Source organism: Blennius ocellaris (assembly GCF_963422515.1).
Source record: "Blennius ocellaris genome assembly, chromosome: 1".
Classification (NCBI taxonomy): domain Eukaryota; kingdom Metazoa; phylum Chordata; class Actinopteri; order Blenniiformes; family Blenniidae; genus Blennius; species Blennius ocellaris.
This window is the reverse complement of record NC_137650.1, coordinates 7,607,665-7,615,784: the sequence shown is the minus strand read 5'-3', so window position 1 is coordinate 7,615,784 and position 8,120 is coordinate 7,607,665.

Genomic DNA, 8,120 nt, shown 5'->3' with positions numbered 1-8,120 from the left:
TACAACGGATAGGTCACAACCTAAAACTCTGCCCCCATAAGTGACTGACATTGGGTATTGTATGAACATGCTGTTAAATTGCTATGATTAGTTTTAATATCAGTGCTGTTTTCTGAATTTGAAAATGGATGGAAACCATGAGCCAAACAACAATCCACCAAAGTGAACCAGAGTTTGGAAAATGATGTTAATGCCACAGACAAGAGTTGGATATCTGCAGATTACAAGGGTAAAGGCCTTTTTAATCATCTCTGAAGAAAGTTCAGGGTTTGCGGAAAACTTCAGAGAAAAGAAAATTAAATAAAGACAATACTTGCACCACTGTTGAATTACAGTATGTGCAATCTGTCGACACGATGCTGAACAAGGAAAGAGTTACAAGCTGGGCCAAACCAAAATCACAGCAAACTGTGTCATCTGAAGAGCATGTACTGTGACAATGACGACTGAAAATAATAAACATTCCCTGAGGTAAAACTGTTGATGTCTAAATTAAGAAGAGACAACACACATGATGACTCCAACACCCACAACCCCAATCTGGATAAAGCAATATCAAAGATGGATGAATAGATGGAAGTAGCATACATGTCTATTGGCTGTTCCAAGTTTGGATTTTTAACATAAACAAAAGGTCCCACGTCACTGACGGTTCTGTTAACAAACTCTTGCATTTCAGACTATAGTGATGAAGTGAAGGGTTATATGTTACACAAGATATTCTCCATGTCAGCCGTCATCACTTTGACAAATGCAATGACGCTGAATGCTGATTCAGTGGTCTCTTTCTATTCATCAAGCAGGACTTAGTTATTAAACTTCACAAAGATGGGGAATTAATAATACACTGTCAAATCAGGTTAGTTTATAATTATTACTGAAAGAAATGTTGTTGCTATAGTCAGCGGGAAACAGCCGATTTCTATTCTGTTTTTTTCACAGCAGCTTACTAAAGCTGGCAGCCATATTACATTTACATACTTATTATCAACACACATGAATAACACAATATAATGAGCAGAATGGAATGTGGACATGACGAAAGTCGAAGATTACAATCCTAACAAGTGGGCAGTGAGTTAAAAACAGCAAAATGAAGTCAAATTAAACCAGGGTACATTCAAAATGAGTTTCATTTTGGATGGCAGCTGAATATAGATTTGAAATACTATATATATATATATATATTACTGAAACAAATATACATAGGAACATAGCAGATGGCCTCCACAAGTATATTGACTATAAGCTAATGGAGTAAATAATACATTAAGAATACGTTGGTGTCATATTCTTCAGTCCCCTCGGATGTTTCAAGAAGCTGAGTTGAATTTGGCCTTTACAGGAAAGTGGTTGAGGGTATGGCTCCGAAGCAGGAAGAGCCGCTTTTATTTGCCATGACTGCTGAGGTGAAGCTTTTCTCGACAAGCTATAACATCAGCGTAATGGGTCAGCCATACTGGGTCTTCCCCACATATCATAGCAGTATTGCTTTTTTTTTCCCTTCTTTTTTTTCTGGTCAATCTAATTTTTGATGCCCTTTGCAGAAGCTGCAGACTTGCAGGAGCTACACGCACAGCAGGAGGTTCATCTCTGAGCACAGACCTGCAGCAGCAACGAGCTGCCAATGCACAGCTGTAGGTAACACGCTGTGGATCTCTGTATTGAACTAAGTGTTGGACAATGACCTGACATGACATCATTTCACTACCTAAGACTGGCTTCAAGATCTGAGTTAGATTTCATCACCAGTTGTGTGGGTAAAAAAAATCCTGCAAGTTTAATAATGGTGATTTTCAGTCTTGCTGAAGGTCATTTGAAAGCCCAGAATGTGTCTGAAAATCAAATCAGATTTGATGTTCTCAAATAGCAATTGTTTTACCAAAAATGGTGACAGAAAACAGGCAAAAATCACTATTTTCGGGTGACAAAATATTTCCATCTTGGACTTTGCACTGTAAAACTTAATTGAAAATCACTTCATTTTAGCAAAATGGGTGTTGAAATAGTTGAATGCACATATGTCCTAATAAACATTTTTATTATGTTCTCTGCCTTCTGACACCCAGAAAAGACAAACAATGTTCACTAATTAGGTTGAAGGTGGGGTGACAACATTGACACTGAAAATGTGGTCTCGCACGAAGCCAATCATTTCAATGTATAATAAAACTTATTATGTAAGAAATCCATACATGTATCATGCATCATTTGAATTGGAATTGTATTGTGAATAAAACACAATCCATCAATTGCCACATTTTAAAACTGTGTAAGCATGGTTAAGGGCATAATTAAAGTGGGGCATGAAATTCCTAGTAGGTAAAAAAAAAAAAAAAAAGTGGTATTACAAAACAAATCTTGCATTCACACAATATTCACAAAAAAAACATTAAAATATTACTTTGAAGACCTATTATTATTGGATACAGCAAAGTAACCTTGATTAAGCCATATTTCTGTTTTTAAAAAAAACATCTTTTTTTTTTTTCTTTTACAGCATTTTTTGCGCCGTGACGTGTGGACATGTGTTCACATATTTTATTGGAATCAAATTTTGGCCAGTCAAGCATGGACCGCTATAGTTTGGTTTTGTCTGGGAATTAATTAGATGTTTTAAAATGAATTGAAACATCGGATTCTAGTCAGATATTGCTGATCACTCTGACCAACATGTAGAAGTCTGGGCTCAGTGTGGGCGAGCTGAGGTTACACTTGTTTGGCTTAATCCTCTTTGAAAGACAAAACATTATGTATGCTATACAACAAAGATGCAATCTGAGTGTCTTAGTAAAACTTCTAAAGTTTACAACAAGGCTAACGTTTGTCAAATTTGCACACATAGATTTGAAGTCCATGTGAAGATGTCAGATTCAAATGTCTGTATCGCATAAGTAATTAGAGATTTTGCTTTTTTGACTCCAGATTCAGAATCCTGATGAGGAATTGCATTATGTATGTATGTATGTCTTCAGATTCATTAAGCAAAGTTGATTTTTCATGAAAAATGTCAACAGAAATGTAACTCAGATCTTGAAGTCCACACTTAGATGGCTTTCAAAAGATTGAAAATTTTGAGAGGTTAATTTTTTTTTTCTGAGCAAGAGGCACCCTTAGAAATGTTATTCGTTGAATTATTGATTAATGCGATTGAACATTTTTCTGTTTAAAGTTATTTTTGTTCTTACAAGCATGTTTCTTTAAAGTGTTTTCAGTTCACATACAGCCTCTTTAATCATAAAGCTGCGATATGCAAATCATGAAACAATGTTTTACCAACGGATGCATCTTGTTGACTCAGTCAACCATTATGGTCCATTACACAATTGTCCCCACAAAAGGCGGCTGGTTCATTTCAACCAATGTCTTTAATGCATTTGTGATGCATTTTTTTATAATGTGCTAAATTGAGCAACAGCCACAGTCATGGCTTGGAAATGTCTCTGTTTCCTGCAGCAGATTGTGGAACATCACTTAGATGAAGCTGTGCGCTGCACTGTGGCTGCACGCTGGACAAATCACACTGAAAGAGTACTAGTGTTTAATGAGTGTTGATCACCAATTAGGGGGGGCGCCTTTCTGTTAAACAGAGCCAACATCTTGACATCTGCATGTTAAGGTTTGACAAATGAAGCATTCACCCTCTTCCACAACTGGGGTTGATGCACAAATGGCTTGCTAATGCCCCGGAGGTATCGCCTGTACTGTCCCATTAGAGTGTAATGATGCAAAGATTAGGAGGAGAGGATGACAGATAACTAGATCACCTTATTTCCACTCATGTGTGTTGCACCAATTTGATCATAGAATCTGTAAAGACATGCTTTTGTGAGGATCCCCTGCAAGCGAAAACACTGCAAAAGAACGGGGTCATCTTGGTGAGTCAGTGCTGACCGACACACTGTGTTCTCGTCATCTTCATGGTATGAATATTTACAATAAGGATTGCAAAAATCAGCTTTTGCTGCAATGCATGTGCAAAGAATTGCTTCCATTCTTACTTTACATGCAGGTATTTGAGCGATCAGGTGGAGTCCTGAAGACACCCCAGCTATCTTTATCAGCTATGTGAAATTAGCAGTGACTGTCAGGTGAACTCACGAAATGACTGAGGGGAAGAAGAGCAAGAATAATGTGGCAGGCAAAAATGTTGTTATTAAAAAAAAAATGTTGATGCTAATAATGCTTGAATATTAGTTGTTATCGCAATTAGTATAACAACGAAAGAGTGAGCACAAAGCAGGAACAATGTGGATGACAAAGGTTTTGTGTAGAAAAAGATTAACCTTTAAGTAAATAATGCACAGAGCAAAATGGGTTTATCATGAGTGGATTTGCCAGCAGGAGCAGTGATGGACTAAAAATTCGAGAGGCTGACTTTGTTTTGCAGGTTCATAGATGCTCCTATTATGTGTAATGAAGGTTAACTATGAAAATTATGGATAAAATGGAGAAAGGTAATTTCTCTAAGAACAGCCATTAAAGTTTTCTAGACTTAAATTATCATTAGAACACTGAATGATGGATGCTATTGCAGATTGCTTTCGCATGGTGCGTGTCTATTCCGGGTTACACTGCCAAAGAACATGGGAAAATGACATTGGCTGTCACTAATATTATCAGATAATATGAACAGATTTTGTGCAAATGTGTACAGTCATTCATAATCATGTGACTATATTGGCTTATGATAAATCAATGTATGGAAGTTGCATCTGCTCACAAACACATGCAGCCTTTAAACAATATGTCACGGTTAACGTTGAAGCGTGCCACACGTTTCGCACAGCGTGTCAGTGAAGCCGATGCCCTTTCATTTGTGAGGTTCTCGACATTTGAGCAAAGCATTAATCTCTGACAATATCAGTGTTGCCAGAATTGGCGGGTTTCCACTTTTCTGTTTGTGGGGAGTTTATTTAATGCAGTTGTGTGCTTATGTGTGCTATATTACGTAAATTATAGTTTGACAGTTTCAACATGAATTTCTATGGAGGTTGACATGTGAGCTGGCTGGGTGGGCGAGTTTTAAGTTGTGTTTGGGCTGGAAGAGGGAGTCAGACCTGGCAACCCTGGAGAAGACTTAGCTTTTGCTTATGGTGCCATGCACTAATGTTTGCAGCGGATTGATCGCTATGGCTCGTTGAAATTCAAGACGGCCAAGTTTCGGAATGTTTAGTTAAAAATATTGTACGTATGAAAATGTTACTGACATTAGTCGTATGTGTTGTTACAGTTAATGCTAGCTTCTGCTAACTGTTATGGTTTTTAATCTTATACTGGATTTATTTGGTATATCAGTAACCTTTGGAAGTTTGTAACTACCCGTGGGTGGGGTCAAAGTGAGTATCCACCACCAGGGGGAGTTATTTTACCACCCTATATCATGAAGTTAAAATCTCTGAATCACCTGTTTGAGCACACATTCGCTAAAAGGTGGAGCAAAGTATGAGGAAGATGACAGACTAGTCACTTCACAGGCAATAAGGACACAAGTCTGTTAAAAAAAACATTTTTAAGTGATTTCCATATGATGGGACCTTTAACATATACAGGGCGAAGCAGTAAATGCTATAAGCACAGAAGAATGGAACTACTAGAAAAACTCAACAAACACTATTTACAAGGAGCAGTTCTAGAGTCTTATTGCAACAGGAATGAAGGGTCTTCTGTACTGCACTTTGGTGGTATGAGTCTGTTGCTGCTGACCAGGATATCATGAAGGGGAGAGACATTGATCAGGATGGACCAGAGTTTGGACCGAGTCCATCTCCACCCACCACGTCACTGGTCTTTCTGATGAGGTTGTTGAGCCTGTTGGTGTCGACCAAACATACATCTGTTTTATAATCGATTCTCATGACAACATATTACATTTACAATAGTTACTATTGTTGGTTCTGTGTGGGAGGACCATCAAAATTAGAGGTTACTGTCCTATTTATGTGTCAATTATTTGGTAGTTGGAGTAACTATTTCTTCTCCCAAGAGTGATTGCCGATGCTAATACTGCCAGATACATGCTCCACACTCAAGATCATCATGTTAGAGGTTGAGATGTGTTCACGCAATAGCTGACCACTAACAGTTTTATTCCTGAACAAGAAGACGGTTTATCTTTGTATGTTTTTCATAGATACCATTTGAAAGACAATAGCTCCAGCTTGTTTCTCTAATGACACAAACTTAGTGTAACCCTCACATATTTGGCTTTTGTACAAACTATCCATATCTGTGATGTCAATAATGGTTTTACTTGGTATACAGATCAGTGCCACATCACTCGTGTTTTAATCACATTGGTTGCTCAGAGAGGAGCAGCCACTTTGACAATACCAAAATGTGGGAATTCCTTGTGGGCCAGAATGACAGCTCCTCCTATTTGTGAGTCATAGTAGAAACCTCCAGAGAACTGGGAAGTACCTCAACCACACCCACTCAAAAAGCTGGGGGGCAATTCTACCCCAGGCCCTTCTATGTTGCTATCTGGGGACGAGTTTTCCCCCATTTTTCTAAATGCATGTGATTAGTAAGGCACTTTGATACACTCCTATCTACATTCCTGCAGCCTGTTCAATCGCTGCCACTCTGCTTTTATGGAAATGAGTGTCAGTTGGAGGCATGCTAACCTATTTCTCACAACAGTGGCTGCAACTACTCGGTTCTCCTGATGAAAACACAACTACGCCAATTTGAGGTTATGCTGGAAGCAATTACACTCGTGCTGCGATGTGCCTTTCACTCCCCTATCGTTTGGGGTGAGACTGTGTAATGTTTGGTCGTACAATCCTTCAGAAACGCATGCATACAAAAGAGAGATGCTCACGAGTTACGTCATGTCTCCAGAACACATGATTATGGATTAAGGGGCCGAGTGTGGATTAGTGCACATGTGGGTGTGTGCGCACGGTTGCGCCTCCGTGTGTGCAGCCGTGCATGCACACACATGTGCACCACGCGTCCCTCCGCGCACGGATGCTTTCAAGCGTGCATTTGCCGCTCTGAGAGAGAATCGAAGCACACCAGCGGGGGCCGAGGGTGTGTGCATCCTCAGATCATATTGCCCTCACGCCCATCCTGGGCTCCATTCGTCCTCCCTTCTCCCGACCAGCTGTGTAGTCTATTTCCCCAACAGTGAAATATATGCCTGCAGCCCTAGGAAACCAGCCAACATCACAACAGATTGTCTCTCCTCGTAAATCAAAATATTACCATTCCTTTGGCCAGCATGACGAGAAGCAGTCTCATCGCATCGGTTCAGTGTGAAACAACAGCATTGCTCACATGCGTTCGCGTTGTGCATTTACGCACAACAACATGGGGAAAGGTGAGAACGGGAGCAATGGGACGTTTGTGAAAATCGACAGCGTTTGTATCAGACGGGTCTTTAAGAATAATAATGAACAAAAAAATATTAAGTGTCATTTACACCTGAAGGATTTTTTTTTTCAATGTATTTTCCACCACTGACACGTCGACAGATGATGCCATTTATCCGCATCAATCTTAGGAAAAAGGAACAACAAAAAAACGTTTCATTAATCCACTGACAGGGCCACAGAGGGAGGGGAGGGAAGCAACAAGAAGACACGGGATTAAGTCAAACAGACAAGATCCCCAAACGCCATGCAAAACGCGTCTCCAGCGCCCCGACGGGGCCGCGCCGCCGCACATACCTGGTCGAGTCAGATCTCCGTGCGGGATGCCGGCGGCGAGAGCGAGCGACGGTGGAGCCGAGTGAGTGGAGCCGAATCCCCGGTTTGAACGTATGGTCGGTGCTGGGAGAGCGGCGGTGCTGGGGACGGGGAGGGAGTGAGGGAGGGTGGGAGGGAGGGGAGAGGAGAGAAAGTGGCTCGGTGCGCAGCTGCCTGCTAATACCAGAGCTCACAGCATCTCTCCGTCAGACTGCACATCCCACAACCTCCGCGGAGAAACACACACACACACACACATACACCTCCATGCCACCGACGGTATCCACCTTCTCCTTCAGTTACCCCGAATTTCGCAGGAAAAATTATATATTGTTTTTTTTTTTTAAATGCTTTTCATCTAAAAAAAAAAATGCTGCGTTTCTGTGACTGACTGGCGCGCAGTCACACAGCTCGTAGACAGTCACAGGA